The sequence below is a fragment of the Carcharodon carcharias genome, chromosome 21, assembly GCF_017639515.1.
Source record: "Carcharodon carcharias isolate sCarCar2 chromosome 21, sCarCar2.pri, whole genome shotgun sequence".
Lineage (NCBI taxonomy): Eukaryota > Metazoa > Chordata > Chondrichthyes > Lamniformes > Lamnidae > Carcharodon > Carcharodon carcharias.
The window spans coordinates 56,127,422-56,145,154 of NC_054487.1; the positions used below are offsets into that span (position 1 = coordinate 56,127,422).

The 17,733-nt window shown below is 42.7% G+C and overlaps 2 long non-coding RNA genes across 2 annotated transcripts in view; one reads left to right on the plus strand and one right to left on the minus strand.

The window, feature by feature from the left end:
• The window catches only part of LOC121293274, a 140,413-nt gene that overhangs the window by 68,031 nt on the left and 54,649 nt on the right, over window positions 1-17,733 (minus strand). The gene's annotated exons all lie outside the window — the stretch shown is intronic.
• Window positions 12,818-17,733, plus strand: part of LOC121293275 — a 45,490-nt gene continuing 40,574 nt past the window's right edge. Inside the window, exon 1 of the long non-coding RNA XR_005946475.1 lies at window positions 12,818-12,879. This is a non-coding gene — a long non-coding RNA (uncharacterized LOC121293275). The remainder of the gene's footprint in view (window positions 12,880-17,733) is intronic.

Consider the following 17,733-nt stretch of genomic DNA (forward strand, 5'->3'; position numbering starts at 1 on the left):
CGGTGCTCCCCCCTCGCTGGCACTGGCATTGGAGACAGCCTGCTCACTCTGCTGTCCTGTTGGCCTTGATGACCTCAGCGGGCATGCTCTGGCCTGTGGAGCCTGTGCTGGCCCCAACTGGGAGGGAGTGGTCAGTGCCATGGCTGGCATCTTGCTGCAGCCTCACCAGATGCCATGTTCACTGGCAGAGGGGCAGAGGAGCTGCTGCCTTCACCCGGAGCACCCTGAGAGGAGCCGGCAGAGATGACAGGCAGCTCGTACGCCAACGTGAGGTCACTTTGGATCTCCCTGCTCACCATTGATGGAAGGGCATCTAGTTGGGATACTGGGTGCCCAAGCCATCTCCCATACTGACACTTACCACCTGAGGTCAATGCTGCTGTGAAGGCTTGCAGGTCCGAGTGCATCCCCAGGAAGCCCTGATTGTTCTCGTGGAGGAGTCTCTCCATACAAGTTGCCACTTTCTCCATGGAGGAGGCATTGCGCTCGGCCACGAGGGTCATTGCATTGCTCATGCTCCACATGGACTCCTCCATCACGGAGACCATGACACGCATTCCCTCATGTATCTCTACCAGATCCTCCCGCACACCCTGCTGGACTTCCAGCATCTGCTGCCTCAGGGACAACTCCAGAGGCTAATCATCAGCTACTGACTGAGCATGTTCCTGGTCCCCAGCATTCCTCCGACTGCCAGCGCCCTGGGCACACTCTGCCTCCACTTGCACTTCAAGCGAGTGTGACGTGCCTTCACTGCTCTGCACTGAGATACTAGCTGATGGACCTACCCCCACCAAGGTGCTGGTACCTGCGCTGGTGCCTGCCTGGCTGAGAGGGTGTGACACTGTTGCATATATATCTTCTGGGCCCTCAGGGGTCAATGCCGGCCCCTCTGCCTCCTGAGTCCAGACGTGCTCTGAAGAGGCTGAAAAAGGACATTTGATTTGTTGAAGTCATTACACTGTTTCTGTGCATGCCTGGCACCTGGATCAGGATGGGTGCCAGGAATGCACAGACATTCGGCTGGGTGGTCCAAGGGTGGCTTACCCTGACTTGGACAGTCCCTGCGCTTCTGTGGCTTGATATGGTGGATTGCGGTGTGGCTTCGGCCCCATGAAGCGTTGACTCCCTGTAGGATGGTCAGGCCTTGATCACGCAGCTCCGACAGTCTAGTTAGCTGGATGGCCTTGACGAGGGTAAAGAAGCCTGTAGCTAGCAGGCTTGCAGCCTTTGTGCTGAGGCCTGGAGTAATGATGTCCCCCAAAGAAATATTTGTGCAAAGGGTCCAAATTTGTGGCTGACCTGAGCCATGGGTGAAGCCCATGGAAGGTGGGAGTGATCCACCTTTAAAATTCTTAAAGTGTAGGTGTAGTTTTAAGAGAGAAGAGGGTTTCAAGATGATGTTGCCAGTTATCGATGAAGCAGGGATTTTTGCACACTTCCAGGCAAATTTCAAAATGGTGGCGGCGCTCCAATGAAGAAGGCTGCAAAATGGCCACAGGGTCAGAGGGCTGCCAAGGGGCTTCTTGCTTTGCAATGTTATGCTGTGGGGCAGAGATGGGTCAGAAGGAGGGAATTCTTGCTGGCCAGGAAGCAAGGAATCGCGAGGTACTCGGCTTCTTGTTTTCTTTTCCATTCTGTTCCGAACTCGGGTGTCGCTCGGGGAGGACACTGAGTCAGAGTTCAGGCTAGCAACTGAAACTAGCAACAGCATTTCTGCCTGAGTCGGTTAAAGAGAGGATTCAGAGGACTGCCCCTAGCCTGGAAATTTAAAAGAATTTTCTCTCACCCTCCAGGCTGCTGGTTCTACTTGATTGAATCTGAACTCCCACATGGGATTCAGTGGAGTCTTCTGCCTGAGTTTAAACTTCTGCCTTTTTCCTGCTTCCCTGGATCTCATGTCTCTGGATCCTCTCAGGTAAGTTTTCTCGATCAGCATCTTGCTTCTAAAGTGAGGCTGCTTCGCTGCAGGAAGTGTTGAAGGTGTCCTTGTCTTTAGTTCTTCAGCATTGCAGTGAGGACATGGATTTTTTATCCATGCTGCCACCATGGTGGGTCCTACTGCTTGTACCATGATATATTCCGTTGTTGCCATGCTTGAAGGACACTGCTTGGACACCATGAAGCAGTCTTGAATTAGTTACAAAGAAGTCTTTATTAACAATATTTAACTATATTTATAGTAGGTATGGACAGGTCTCCACACTAGATCCTTACATATTGCTATTCATCTCTAGACTAGCCCCAGCTCCATGTCATGTGCCTTCTTACACCGCTGTGTGGGCAGTACTACACTCAGTCTCATGTTAACCATTTAGGTACCAGACCCCTCTACTACAGCTACCTACTTGCACATGGAATTATGAAAAGTTATACCTACCAATTGAATATGAAAATTGCATCCTACGCTTTCCACTCGCTTCCAAATATTTGAGACTAAACTGTACTTACACTGGGAAATCTAAGGTTTTGAGTCTGTCACTGAAATTCATTCAGCTCTAAGTACATTGGTCAGCATAACAGACAGCAATGGTGAGAGATCTGTCCAGCAACTGATGTACTTTTCTCTCAGACAAAAGGTTATTAAAAAATTGAATGCATTGCTGCAAATGGCTATTGAGACTGGAACGATTGCATAATTTGAAATGAAATTGGATGAGTATTTCAAGTGGAGTAATACTCACCAATACGGAAAAAGGTCAGTAAACGAGATTGAAATAGATTCTGATGAAAGATCATCAACCTGAAACACTAACTTTGTTTTTCTCTCTCCACAGATGTTCCCTGACCTGCTGAGATTTTCCAGCAGTTTTTGTCTTTATCTCAGATTTCCAGCATCTGCAGTATTTTGCTTTTGAACTAGATCTTCCTCTTTTTCTTCAGTTCTCTGCCCAAAGGCAGGCCCAACCCACAGTGCCACACCCCCCACCATGGGTAGACCAAGGAGGCTAGTTCCAAATCCACCCTAGCCAGAACAGGGATCAAGCCCATGCTATTAGAACCGATCTGATCCCCACCACCTGCCCAGCCAACCAGCCACCTGAGGTGTCCCTGTTGCCATGGCAACATGAACTTTTACACGTATGTCATAGCTTGAAGTTATGGATAGTGAAGGTAGAGGCTCCAATTCCTTACCAACACATGCCTGACCAGGAATCCCTCTCACTCTTACTGCCTGCCATTACCATATGTTGGAAAGATTTAAAATTTAATACTCAAGCTGTTTGGTTGTGTACTTTGGTCATCAAGTCCTGGAGTGGGACTTGAACTCAGAGGCAAGCTTGCTACCCACTGCGCCACAAGGCCTCCTTTAAATAGATAACTTCTGTTAAACAGTTCATTTTAATACCCACGTAATGATCCGAATAGTCTCCTTGCATACTCTAGATTCTATAATTCTATGAAGTGCACAAGGAAATTTTTTCTGAATGTTGCTATTATATCTGTATAGCAGTTCAAGCTATATAATTGCTCTACATCAGACTGTCATTCTATAGAAATAATTGAGCACACTTACTTTTAAGACTATATATTTTTTTTAAAAACTATAATTTTGATTAAATAGGAATGCCTACAAAAAAGGATAAACCAAAGAATGTTTATGAATTACTGCCAGTTTCAAAGTCACTAACAAAGCGTATGTTTGGATGGTTAACAATGTGATGATGCACAAATATCAACCATTCATCAAGATATGGATAAATAATAAAATTAAACTGCTACGAACCTAACATTGCAGCATTATTAACTTCTCTATGCTAATGAATCATCCTGATGCTGAAGAGGCTCGGCTTAAAGGCACTGCTGGATTTGTGTTGCCAAATTGTCCTTTCTGCACCACCATAGTTCAGTGTGGACATGAAACACTGAAGGCTGAATCCCTTCAGAAGCAAAGAATTGTTGTTCTGTCTTCCTCCTCCCTCTTCATCACCAGGCCAAGAAAATGTTGATCTGGCCTGGAGTCAAATATTATCCAACTGTTCATTTTCTAGCTCTGACTTGCTCTGTGACTAAGAGTCTTTAAAACAAATATGTTAAAGTCCCAATGAGTCAGAGGTAAAGTTTCCATTTCTGAACTATGTAAACAGGATAGAGCTCACTTTTAATCTCCGTCAGTGCTAAGTTAACTGATTCTCCCAGGGAGCTGGAGAGGTTATGATGTGGCAGGGGTGTGGGGGGCTGGGGGTGGGTGATGGGTGGGTGATGTAGTGTAGGTGTATATGTTGGTGGGGCGTAGTGAGGAAGAATTGTCCAGGGTTCCCACTTCTAGTAAATATCTAGCAACTCCGAGTTGATCAGAAAAGGACAAGCAGTGATGCCCTCCAGCACACACACTGTCAATGCAGAAAATTGCAAGAATAATGATTACTCAAGTCAGGTACAGCTTGAGAACTGACTCTTATGGTACAATACCTCAATGAAACACTCAATGGGCACAATTATACCACCATAGTTTTTAAATGTAGACCAGGGCCATTTCTTAACCCCAATGGTTTCTGAGATCTGGCGCCTGCATGATCAATTAACAGCTGGGCCACCTCTGGGAATCCTGTCCAACTAAGGACAATGGGCAGGCTCCACTGGCGGAAGGCCAATTGGAGTGCTGTGGGTGGCTGGCAGTGCCACTCAGTGAGGTGGGCACTGCCCTTGTAGGTGGGAGACTGAAAGGGCGCCTCAAGATAGAGGTGCCCTCTGAAGACTTTTGAATGTTTAAAAATAAAGTGTGGTCACAGCTGCCAGTCTATCAATGTTGGACAGGAAGATACAGGTGATTTTTTTGGGGTGGGCTGGAATGAGGGTCTTAATGGAAAGGATAAATAGGATGGTCACAAGGATTTTTAATAAAAAATGGGGGAGGGCTCAGATGGAAAAGTTAGTATAAATAATATTTCAAAAATAAACAAAAGGGAGAAGGGTAAAATAGCTGGCAGAAATTGTACTTTAGGCACTACAGGTAAAGCGAAACTAAATATTGCTAAATAATTAATCCAAAAAGAGAGAAGAGAAATAAGAAAAGTGTTAGGAAAAAATAGAGCAGAAGGATAGGTTAGGGTGCATGGCTTAAATTTGCATTGTTTATCCAAAAGGTTGGAGCATAAGGAACAAACTGAATGGATTGCAGGCACAAATCTAGCTTGGAGGGTATGACAAATTGGGCATTACTGAGGCATTGCTGCAAGACAGTCAGGACTGGGAACTAAATATATCAGGTTATAGTGCCTACAGGACTAGATTGGGAGTTCTGTTTAAGTACCCTGATAGTAGCAGCTGCGAAGTGGTGGATTGTATAAATGCAAAGACCAGATACTTGACAAGAATATAGTAAAGGCACAGGATTTAATGGGGGGTTTAACTTTCATAGACAAGCAAATTAGTAGATGTCAGAAAGGTGTTCTGAGTGTGTTCAGGATAGTTTTCTGCAACAATATGCCCTAGAGCCAACAAGGTGGCAGGCTATTTTAAATTAATAATGAATAATGAACCAGATTTAGTTAACAGCCAAACAGTGCGTGAATGTTATCAAAGAGAGATCATGGTCGCATTTGACATAATGTTTGAAAGGGAGAAATGCAAATGGCTATTAAGATTGAATGAGATGAGAAAGAGGCTGTTCACAGTAAACTGGGCAAATATGTTAATGGGTAAAATGACAGAGATCAGTGGGGGGGAGAGGGTTTAATGTAATGCAGAACCAATTTATACCCCTGGGACAAGAGCTCTATTAAAAAAAAAATCATGGATAACTAAAGAGGTAAAAGGCAACATTAAATTAAAAGAAAAATGCAAAAAAAGCACAGATCCTGGCAAATGGGAGATATACAAAGATCATCAAAGAGTGACAAAACGAATAGTAATGTTTTTCAGTCTATTCATAATTCATTCTTCATTTTCATCTCTATTGCTTCCTGCTGATTGACAGATTCCTAGACACAGTTGCTTCCAATTCCCTATTCCTTTCCTATTGTACTCTAACCTGTAGCAACTTTATAAGTGTGTTGATGACATGTGACATCAAAGTGACTTACACTTTCAGAGCATGGTAGCATTAATGATTTTGCTATCAGTGGTATAAGTGTATGTCTTCATTTTACAAACATCTCCCTTGGAAGTTATTGTGTAGAGGCATGATTTTCTGTCAGTTCAGCTACAGAAATGATTTTTTTTTGTAAGACTATAAGACATTGGAGCAGAAATTAGGCCATTCGGCCCATCATGTCTGCTCCGCCATTCAATCATGGCTGATAAGTTTCTCAACCCCATTCTCCCGCCTTCTACCCGTAACCTTTGATCCCCTTACCAATCAAGAACCTATCTATCTCGGTCTTAAATACACTCAATGACCTGGCCTCCACAGCCTTTTGTGGCAATGAATTCCATAGATTCACCACTCTCTGGCTAAAGAAGTTTCTCCTCATCTCTGTTCTAAAAGCTCTTCCCTTTACTCTGAGGCTGTGCCCTCGGGTCCTAGTCTCTCCTGCTAATGGAAACATCTTCCCCACGTCCACTTTATCCAGGCCTTTCAGTATTCTGTAAGTTTCAATCAGATCCCCCCTCATCCTTCTAAACTCCATCAAGTGTAGACCCAGAGTCCTCAAACATTCCTCATATGTTAAGCCTTTCATTCCTGGGATCATTCTCGTGAACTTCCTCTGGACCCTCTCCAGGGCCAGCACATCCTTCCTGAGATACGGGGCCCAAAATTGCTCACAATATTCTAAATGTGGTCTGACCAGAGCCCTATAAAGCCTCAGCAGCACATCCCTGCTTTTATATTCTAGCCTCTCAAAATAAATGCCAACATTGCATTTGCCTTCCTAACTACTGACTCAACCTGCAAATTAACCTTAAGAGAATCCTGGACTAGGACTCCCAAGTCCCTTTGCACTCCAGACTTCTGAATTCTATCCCCATTTAGAAAATAATCTATGCCTTTATTCTTCCTATCAAAGTGCATGACCTCACACTTCCCCACATTGTATTCCATCTGTCACTTCTTTGCCCATTCTCCTAACCTGTCCAAATCCTTCTGCAGCCTCCCTGCTGCCTCAACACTACCTGTCCCTCCACCTATCTTTGTATCAGCTGCAAACTTAGCCAGAATGCCCTCAGTTCCTTCATCTAGATGATTAATGTATAAAGTGAAAAGTTGTGGTCCCAACACTGACCCCTGTGGAACTCCACTAGTCACCGGCCGCCATCCTGAGAAGGACCCCCTTATCCCCACTCTCTGCCTCCTGCCAGACAGCCAATCTTCTATCACTGCTGGTACCTTGCCTCTAACACAATGGGCTCTTATCTTACTGAGCAGCCTCCTGTGTGGCACTTTGACAAAGGCCTTCTGGGAGTCCAAGTAGATAACATCCATTGGCTCTCCTTTGTCTAACCTACTCATTACCTTCTCAAAGAATTCTAACAGATTTGTCAGGCATGAGCTCCCCTTGATGAAACCATGCTGAATTTGCCCTATTTTACCATGCACTTCCAAGTATTCTGAAATCTCATCCTTAAATAATGGACTCTAAAATCTTACCAACGACCGAGGTCAGGCTAATCGGCCTGTAATTTCCCATCTTTTGCCTCACTCCCTTCTTAAACAGGAGAGTTATATTAGCAATTTTCCAGTCCTCTGGGACCCTCCCTGATGAGTGATTCTTGAAATATCACCACTAACAACTCCACTATCTCTTCAGCTATCTCCTTCAGAACTTTGGAGTGTCATCCATCTGGTCCAGGTGACTTATCCACCTTCAGACCTTTCAGTTTTCCTAGCACCTTCTCCTTGGTAATGGCCACCATACTCACCTCTGCCCCCCGACTCTCTTGAACTTTGGGGATGTTACTCGTGTCTTCCACCGTGAAGACTGACGCAAAGTATCTATTCAGTTCCTCCGCCATTTCTTTGTTCCCCACTACGACTTCTCCAGCGTCATTTTCCAGTGGCCCAATGTCCACTTTTGCCTCTCTTTTACCCTTTATATATCAAAAAAAACTCTTGCAATCTTCTTTTATATTACTGGCTAGTTTACCCTCATATTTAAGCCTCTCCCTCCTTATTTCTTTTTTAGTTGTCCTCTGTTGGTCTTTGTAGGCTTCCCAATCCCCTATTTTCCCACAGCTCTTCGCCGCATTGTATGCTTTCTCTTTAGCTTTTATGCTGTCCCTGACTTCCCTTGTCAGCCATAGTTGCCTTGTCTTCCCTTTAGTATGATTCTTCTTCCTGGGGGTGAATTTTTGCTGTGTCTCCCAAATTACTCCCAGAATCTCCTGCCATTGCTGTTCCACTGTCTTTCCTGCTAGGCTCATCTCCTAGTCAATTCTGGCCAGCTCCTCCCTCATGCCTCTGTAACTCTTTCGAGTACAAACCTGTTTCCATCTGTGTCAGATGAAGTTACATTGTTTCATAGTTTGCCATTGTGAGATTTGAACTCTTGATCTCGGGGTTACAAACCCAGTACCATAACCACTTGGCTATTTAGGCCAAGCTCATGCCTCTGTAGTTGCCTTTATTCAAACAGTAATACTGTTACATCTGATTCCAGCTTTTTCCTCTCAAATTGCAGGGTAAATTCTATCATATTATGGTCACTTCCTCCTAAGGGTTCCTTCACCTTAAGCTCCCTTATCAAATCTGCCTCATTACACATCACTAAATCTAGAATTGCCTGTTCCCTAGTGGACTCCACCACAAGCTGCTCCAAAAAGCCATCTCGTAAACATTCCACAAATTCCTTTTCTTGGGATCGACTACCAACCTGATTTTCCCAGTCTACCTGCATACTGAAATCCCCCTTGCCTTTCTTACACGCCTTTTCTATTTCCTGGTGTATCTTGTGCCCCACATCCTGACTACTGTTCAGAGGTCTGTACATAACTCCCATTATGGTTTTTTTACCTTTGCGGTTCCTCAACTCTACCCACACAGATTCTACATCATCTGACTCTGCGTCATTTCTTGCTATCGATTTAATTTCATTTCTTACTAACAAAGCAACCCCCTCCCCTCTGCCAACCTGCCTATCTTTTCGATAGGATGTACATCCTTGGATATTTATCTCCCAGTCCTGATCCCCTTGCAGCCATGTCTCCGTGATGCCCACCACATCATACCTGCCAATTTCAGTCTGCACCACAAGCTCATTTACCTTATTTCGTATACTGCATGCATTCAGTTACAACACCGTCAGTCCTGTATTTCCCGTCCCCTTTCTCGTTGTCGTCCCTGTATCTGATATGCTTGAAGTTAGATTCCTAGCCCTTTCCAAACACTGTCCTATTTGGTGTTCTGGGGACTTCATGACGGTATCAGATGTTTGTTTGACTCTTTGTATCTGTCTGACTAACTGGCTGCAAAAGCAAATGTGAGCACTGAGCACATTTTCCTGATTTTTATGAGCTTCAATTCTTTCTTAATTTGTTTTTATAACTTATTGTGTTAAAATTTACCTTTTTTATTGCAAACCAGTCAAGCATAACATAGAAGTGGTGACATGAAATGCCAAATACCCCTGGCATTTATTAAACGATATTGATAATATTTGCATTTCTGTTTGTGAAAATGATTTGCCCTGGTGGTGTTCTCTATATTGTAGCCATATCACATATGTTATACACCAATGAAAAAATATAGCCACCTTAGAATATCTTCAACTTACCAGGCTGGATGAAGGAGTGGATTGGAACACTGCTGTGAAGCATTGATTGATCATCCCTCAATCCTTTGTCACTGTGCCTGAATACCAGATTGAATGCTTAGCTCTTTCTGACATCTGTTACACAAACTTTTAATAAGAAAGCAGGCCTATTAACTTAGCACCTTTACATGTCTTCAATTGCCTAAACCTGCTTTTAAACCATGGATTACTTCTGAAATGCTGCCACTGCTGTTATGCATCAGAAAAGTCCTACAAAAAGCAAATGCATGAATGATTGACCAGGTAACGGCACCAACATTTCTTGAGCCAGTAGCATCCATAGGTCGATGACCAGCTGGTAGCAGATGTCAAGACAAAAAATGAGGCAGTACCCAGTATTGCCAGCTCTCCATTCTGCTGCAAAAGGAATTCCCATGGATGAAGGGAATTCTATCCATCCAATGTAGGCGTTATGTGGACTACAGAAGTGAACCCAGCATAAGGTGTCAACCCTCCTAGACTATCCTGGAGTCTCCCAGAATAAGAGGTCAATCTTCTAAATACTACCAAAAAGAATCCAGGGTAAAAATTATAAGGGCATTTTCTTCTTTCATTTCACTCCAGCCAGACCCATTACAAACAACAGGACTGAAACGCATCCAGGGAGCAATATGCCTCTGATACATGCTGACTCCAATAAAATCATGTGGCAGATACAATAGTTTCTGGAATGAAGTGGATTGTGGAAATTGTCACTGTCATCATTAATCATTGCCATAAAGATTAATGAGTTAGACAACCAATGAGACTGGGCTGGATGATTAGAGTTCAGTGGCCACATATTGAAACCTCCTAGAATATGTTTCAACTAAAGTTGACAACCATAGCCCAGCAAGATGGTGTCAACACTCTGCTGTGATCTTTGGACTCTTCAAATTCACTTCTCACCTTATCAGTAATTGAGAAATTTGAAATAGAGCTTCATCGTCAATTTTATGCAAAGCAAACAATCTCCACCTGAGGTGCTTCAGTAAGGAATTATTTATAGAGATCAAAGACTCTATTCCAACCAGTGCATGCTCAGTCTGGTCTAAAGACTCAGTTGATGTATTGCATAATAAACAGGCTGACCACTTCAAGCACTGTGCTTCTAGGAGTGAAAAATGGGATTGAACACATCTCACTAAAAGTCAGAATGAGAAGTGAATGGAGTCAAGTAGGTTTGAATTTATATAATCTCATTGGGCAGAATTTTCTGCCTTCCAGGCAGGCTGGCCCGACCCAATCTCCGGCGGGCGGGGAGCTGATCCCCGCCAGAGAAGCGGGCCCTGCTGCCATTTTATGTGGGCAGGCCAATTAAGGCCCACCCAGCGTGACATCCAGCAAGAAGCGCTATGCGTTTCCTGTGCGGGCTGGGGGAATTCCCCAAAAGCAAGACAGCTACCTCAGGGAGATCGTTGACAGTTCTAAAAACATTAAAAATAGAAAAAAAAAATCCTTAACATGTAGCCCTCATGTGACAATGTCATGGGACATGTTCATAATGTACACTAAAACTTTATTAAACTTTTTAAATCCCTATATGAAACCTCATCCTGCCGGTGGATGAGGTTTCATGTTTTTTCTATTCCCCGCCGGGGCTTCTGGCCTGTCCACCAACCTTAAGGTTGGACGGGCAGGTCCTTTAATTGTTTTAATGATCCTGTCAATGGCCTCAATTAGCTATTGACAGGTCAGCGGGCCCGCAGCTGATTTTGCTGTGCCCCCGCCTTCCTGAGTATTTAAATGGGGCGGGGTTACGTCGGGGGTTCCGCCCGATGTCATCCCGCATCATTTTGTGCATCAGTGAACAAGCCCTGCCTTCTGCTTGCCAACGGCAAAATTCAGCCCATAGTCTCAATATAAAATAAACTAAGCAATTGGTTTTGTGTCTAAGTTCTTGGTATTTGACAGGATACCAAGTTTCATCCACAAATTGGAAGCAAGTTTTCAATTTATTACTCACTGACATTGTCACCAGATATAATTAAATATAAATATAATATATATTGCCTAAAAATATTACTGAACATTTGATAACACTGTCCCACCCAAAGCCTCAAAGGGGGGAAAAGTACAGATGCTGTTTACCACTCAGATAAATCTGGAGAAGATCCTATCCAGCTGACCAAACATTCTGTTTGGAATGCTGGCCAGGGCAAAGTTTTCGGTAAAATTCAGGTCTTGCTAGGCCTAACCATTCCCTCTGGTCTGACACATAATTGCTAGACAATGTCCAGAATGTTTCACAAACTACAGCTCCAGGTCTAACAGATTGAATTTTTGTTGTGTATTGCTAATAAATGTGTAGTTCTTGTACAAAACTCAGAACACCATGCAACATGGACAGTAAGGGTTAAAACTGTTAGGAGCACAATGTAACTAGAAGGCATTGAGTATGCATTTAATAAATCCTGGATAGCTTATTGTAAATATTTAAGTTCTTCTGCTCAAATACATGTGAAAGAATTCCCATTTGATCAGAAATAACAAGCTTTTCTTTTGTTACTGTAAAAGGAAACATGTAATAGTTTTCATCTTTGGTTAAGTTGTATTCTTATGAAAATCACTTTCAAAATGATACGTGACTTAAAAAGTAAAATCTATCTGCTATGACATCTAAATGTTTTATAGTCCAGCGTTTTGTATGTACAGCTTTAAAGAATGAAATAACTTGCAGTTTATAGTACCTTGTCTTATCTGAGGAAGTCCCAAAGCACACAATTAAGCCAATGCAGCCAATTAAGTCGTTTTTGAAGTAATGTAGGTACTGCTGTAATGTAGAGAAAGCAAACATGGCGGAAATTAAGGCCTGAATTTTGATGTTGACGGAAGAGCCTCTCTGTATGCACGAAAATGCCAACAGAGGCCCAACCCACCTCCCTCCACTGCCCCACCTCACTCCACCCCCACACCCGACTCCAGGAGCGAAAATCAGACCTTCCCGGCCTCTTCTTCCTGGTTTGGGTTCATGGGGCCAGAAAATGTTCCGACTTTGCTCAGCCAAACCGGGAGTGAAAATCTGGACCTAAGTAGAAGAATAGTTTTGGCAGCTGTTAGTTTTTATTCAACAGCAAATTTTGTTTATATATGAATTTTAAAAACTGGAAAACGCCCTAAGGCGCTTCAGCCAAATCTGAGGAAACTGAATGCTGGTGTTACAGAGGTTGTAGGCCTGGAGAAAGTGAGTGGAGGTCAATCCATTAAGGTATTTTTTAAATTATTTTTATTGTTTCACAAGATATGGGCATCACTGGCTGGGCCAGCATTTTTACTGCCCATCCCTAACTGCCCTTGAAAAGGTGGTGGTGAGCCGTCTTCTTGAATCACTGCAGTCCATGTGATGTAGGTATACCCACAGTGCTGTTCAGGAAGGAGTTCCAGGATTTTGATCTAGAGACCATAAAGGAACAGCAATATAGTTCCAAGTCAGGCTGGTGTGTGGTTTGGAGGGGAACTTGCAGGTTCCCATATTTAAATACGCAGGAAAGAATTTTAAATATGAGGCATCGGGGGACCAGGAGAGGAGCCCAGAAGATAATGAGCACATGATGACAGGTGAAAAGAATTTGATGTAAGATGGGATATGAGCAGCAGAATTTGCATAACTTGGAGGCTATAGAGGATGGGAGGCTAAAGGAGCAGATTAGACTAGTTGAGTTTGAACGTGGCTAAGGCATGTGTGACAGTTTCAGTGTTGAGGTAATGTCCAATGTTATGAATCAGTGGATATGATGCAAAGGACATGAAAATAAAATTGAATGATGGGGTCAAAAATTATGCTTCTGGCTGAGATAGTGGCTGAGGAGGAAGATCGAGTCAGAAGTGAGGGAGCAGGGTTTGTAGCGGAGGCCAAATACAAAGGTTTCAGTATTTTTGATGTTTAGTTAGAAGAAGTTAAGACTCATTCTCAACTAGATGTATCAAATCTGAAACACTCACAAACTTTTTAATCTTAAAATGTACATAACTCTTCTCATTCACCTTTTAGCTGGAGTTTTTTTTATCAGTTGATTGCATAATCCTATATAATGTAAAGCTACATGTCTGGTAGCCAGGTCTAACTTAAGAGTCATCTGTACTATGAGACTAACCAACAATAGGTCAACAATTTGTATCTGTCTTCACAATAGGAGACACAAGTTCCATACCAAAAATAGATAATAACCCAGGGGCTATTAAGAGCGAAGAAATTAGGAAAATTAATATCAGCAGAGATAAAGTTTAGGAGAAACTTAAGAGGCTAAAATCTGTCATATCCCCGGGACCAGATGGCCTACATCCTAGGGTTCTAAAAGAGATAGATACAGAGATGTGCTAGCTATGATTTTCCAAAATTCCTTAGATTCAGGAACGGTCCCACTAAACTGGAAGTTGGCAAATGTTATACTGCTTTTCAATAAAGGAAGGAGAGAGAATAAAGTGAACTACAGGACAGTTAGCCTAATTTCAGTTGCTGGAAAAATGCTGTAATCTATTATTAGGAAAGTCTTAACAATGCACTTAGAAAAGCATAGAATGAATAGAACAGGTCAACATGGCTTTACTAAATGGAAATCCTGTTTGACAAATTTATTAGAGTTTTTTTGAGGGTGTATCTCGTACTAGTACAAGGTAGATAAATGGGAACCAGTAGATGTAGTATACCTGGATTTCCAAACTGCAATTCAATAAGGTGCTACATATAAGGTTAATAGGCAATATAAGGGCTTAGGGAATTGGGGATAACATATTAGCACAGAGAAAGGATTGGTTAACAGATGGGAAACAGAGAGTGGGCATAAACAGGGCTTTTTCAAGTTGGCAGACAGCAAATAGTGGTGTGCTGCAGGGATCAGTGCTGGGGCCTCAGCTCCTTACAATCCATATTGATTACTTCGATGAAAAGACAGAGGGGAGAATTCCCCCCCATTAAGGGGGTTGTGCAGGGGCGGGCAGGAGCGGGTGCAAACCCAATTGGTGCCCCTGATCGGGTCCCCACCACCATTTTACGTGGGCGAGCCAATTAAGACCTGCCCAACGTGATGTGCTGAGCACTCCCTATGCGGGCGGGGGGTAGGGGGGTGGGGGGAGGGGCGGTTCCCTGAGTCGGGGCCTGAGCTCTTTTGCACATGCGGAAATGATTAGTTTAAGGTTTAAAAATTTAAATAAAGAAAATAAAATATTTTAAAACGTGTCCCCTCATGTGACATGTCACATGAGCTGGGCCATGTCAAGAAACATTAATGAAAAAATTTATTTAATTTATAAATCCTTCATGAAGCCTCATTTCACCATGGATGAGATTCCATGAAAAATGCTAAGGCCGCCTGGGCTCTTCGCCTGCCCGCCAACCTTAAGGTTGGATGGACAGCTCAGTTAATAACTTTAATTGATACTTAAATGGCCTCAATAGGCCTTTGACAGTTCGGCTGCGCGCCCGCCAAACTGAAATTCTAAATGACGCGCGGTGATGTCAGGATGCACACCCAACATCACCCCGTGTCATTTTATGCCTCAGCGAGCGGGCCCCATCCTCGCTCACCGAGCCGAAAATTCTGGCCAGAGAGTAACGTATCTACGTTTGCTGATGAGACCAAGCTAGATGGAACAATAAGTTGTGGGGAGGACACAGAGAGGCTGCAAAGAGATATAGACAAGTTAAGTGAATAGGTAACAAGATGGCAGATGGAGTATAATATAGAGAAGTGTGAAGTTATTCACTTTGGTCGTAAGAATAGAAAAGCAGAATATTTTTTAAAATGTGAGAAACTTTTAAGTGTTGATGTTCAAAGAGACTTGGGTGAGTTTGGACAAAGAACACCTAAAGTTAGCATTCAGGAGCAGCAAGCAATTAGGAAGGCAAATGGCATAGTGGCCTTTATTGCTAGGGAATTGTAGTACAAGAATAAAGACTTATTGCTACTGTTGCACAGGGTTTTGGTGAGATCACATATGGAGTACTGTGTATAGTTTTGGTCTCCACATTACTTGCATTGGAGGTCGTACAACGAAGGTTCACTAAACTGGTACCTGGGTTGAAGGGGTTGTCCTGTGATGAGAGACTAAGTAAATTGGGCTTATATTCTCTGGTGTATAGAAGAACGAGAGGCGATCTCATTGAAACCTACAAAACTCTGAAAGGGCTCAACAGGGTGGACGCTGAGAAATTGTTTCTGTTGCTCGGGGAATTTAAGAGCATGGTCTCAGAATAAGGTACCAATCATTTAGGACTGAGATGTGCAGAAAGTACTTCACTCAAAGGGTTATGAATCTTTGGGATTCTCTACCCCAAGGGTTGTGGATGCTTTATCATTGAATAAATTTAAGGCTGGTAAAGACAGATTTTTAATCTCTCAGGGAATTAGGGGATATGGGGAATGGGTGGGAAAACGAAGTTGAAGCCCAAGATCAGCCATGATCATATTGAGTGGTGGAGCAGACTCGGTGGACAGGGTGGACCATCCTGCTTCTAATTCTTATGTTCTTAAGTTAGTAACAGTAACTGAACCTGGCACTTCAGTGAAATGTTACCAAGATACATGAGGCATTGTAGTTTTATGTTAGATAGAATACATGCAAAAACTAGCATTTAAGCCAACAATGAAAGGGGTCCGCAGGCAGAAGAATCATTTAATCATGGTAGGTGGTTTTGTTGCAGTGAGATTACGCTACTTGGCAACGTAAATGCCTCTGCTAAGTAGGAATTCCCTTCTGGCTATTTTTACCCAGAACACAATTAAAGAAAAACAGATGCTAACAAAATGTAGACCTTTTAATGTTTTGGTTCCAGCCCTCACTGTGAAGCAATTGACCCTAACAATGTCAGCCCCAGCTTCCATGTGCTACATTCCAGGCTAGTGATTCACCAGACATCACAGCCTGAATTGACTTCGAGCATGTAGAATCAGTTACTGTCCACAGTGCTGGTGTTTGGGACTGGAATAACTCTGCAAACTCACAGCTGACAAAGTTCATTTGCTAATAGTTCTAATTTATAAAACTTAGTTGTAATGGTCAGTGGTGTCATGTCTCATGTGTGATGAGTTTAATACCAGAGCCTGGTATTCCATTACCAAATTATGTTGAACTGCAATGAGTATAGATCTAAATTTGTTTCGTTAAAGTGATCATTGGCACATTTTAAACAACAATATACTAAACTGAGGTAACATGATTGTTGAGTCTTTCAATTCAAATAATCTTTTCCATCAAATGCTGCAATTGGTTAAGTTTTCCGCAGTCTGTTTCAAGGACCTGTATTGTAACCGGGGAAAATAGCTGAGAATGTTATTAACTCATGTTCCAAACTACATTTCCCTTTTTAAGTCAAATATTTTGACTATAAATGGAACAATTCAACTCCATAAACATACCCAGGCATTTACAATGCTATAGCAGATTAGGGCACCATCCTGCACTGCATTGAATGATAAGACTTGGGTCCTGGCCACACACATTCCTCCACGTTGAGTTACCAATCATAGCTGTGCCGTTCAGAGAGAGTCTGAATAGAATTCCAAGGATAGGAGTCCAAAATATGAAACAAGGAGAAAAATCAGAGAAAACTCACGTAAGAGGAGCAGGGGAACTTATAAATAAGGTCCATTTTATTTCCAGCAACTATTTAGCAAAAGAAACTATGAAGTGTTCAACATATGAACCATGAACGTTGTCCAATTGCAGTTACAGGGTTCTGATTTACATTTTATGTGTTTAATATTCTGCTGTGTTCCACGTCAAAAAACTGCTGTCAGTGAGATTAATCACTGCTTGGGATGTGCAAATGCCACAGCACAGATGCGTAATTAAACATAGAAATCGCCAAGTTACTGGAGATGTGCCGTTCTGCTATTAGCTTCATCTTGCTGTCGCCCCCTTCAAATGTATTGAATATAGTGAAGTTTGTACTTGTACAGTAGATACGAAATAAACTTGCTACAGAAGGTTAAGTCAAGCATTCAGTCTAATGACTTGATTTTTAAAAAGAATTAAATTGTTAAAACTTGTTTTTTCCTGTCTCTTTTTTTCTCTCTCAATCTAATCTTTCTTTCTCTTTCTTTATTTCTCTTTCGGTACCTGA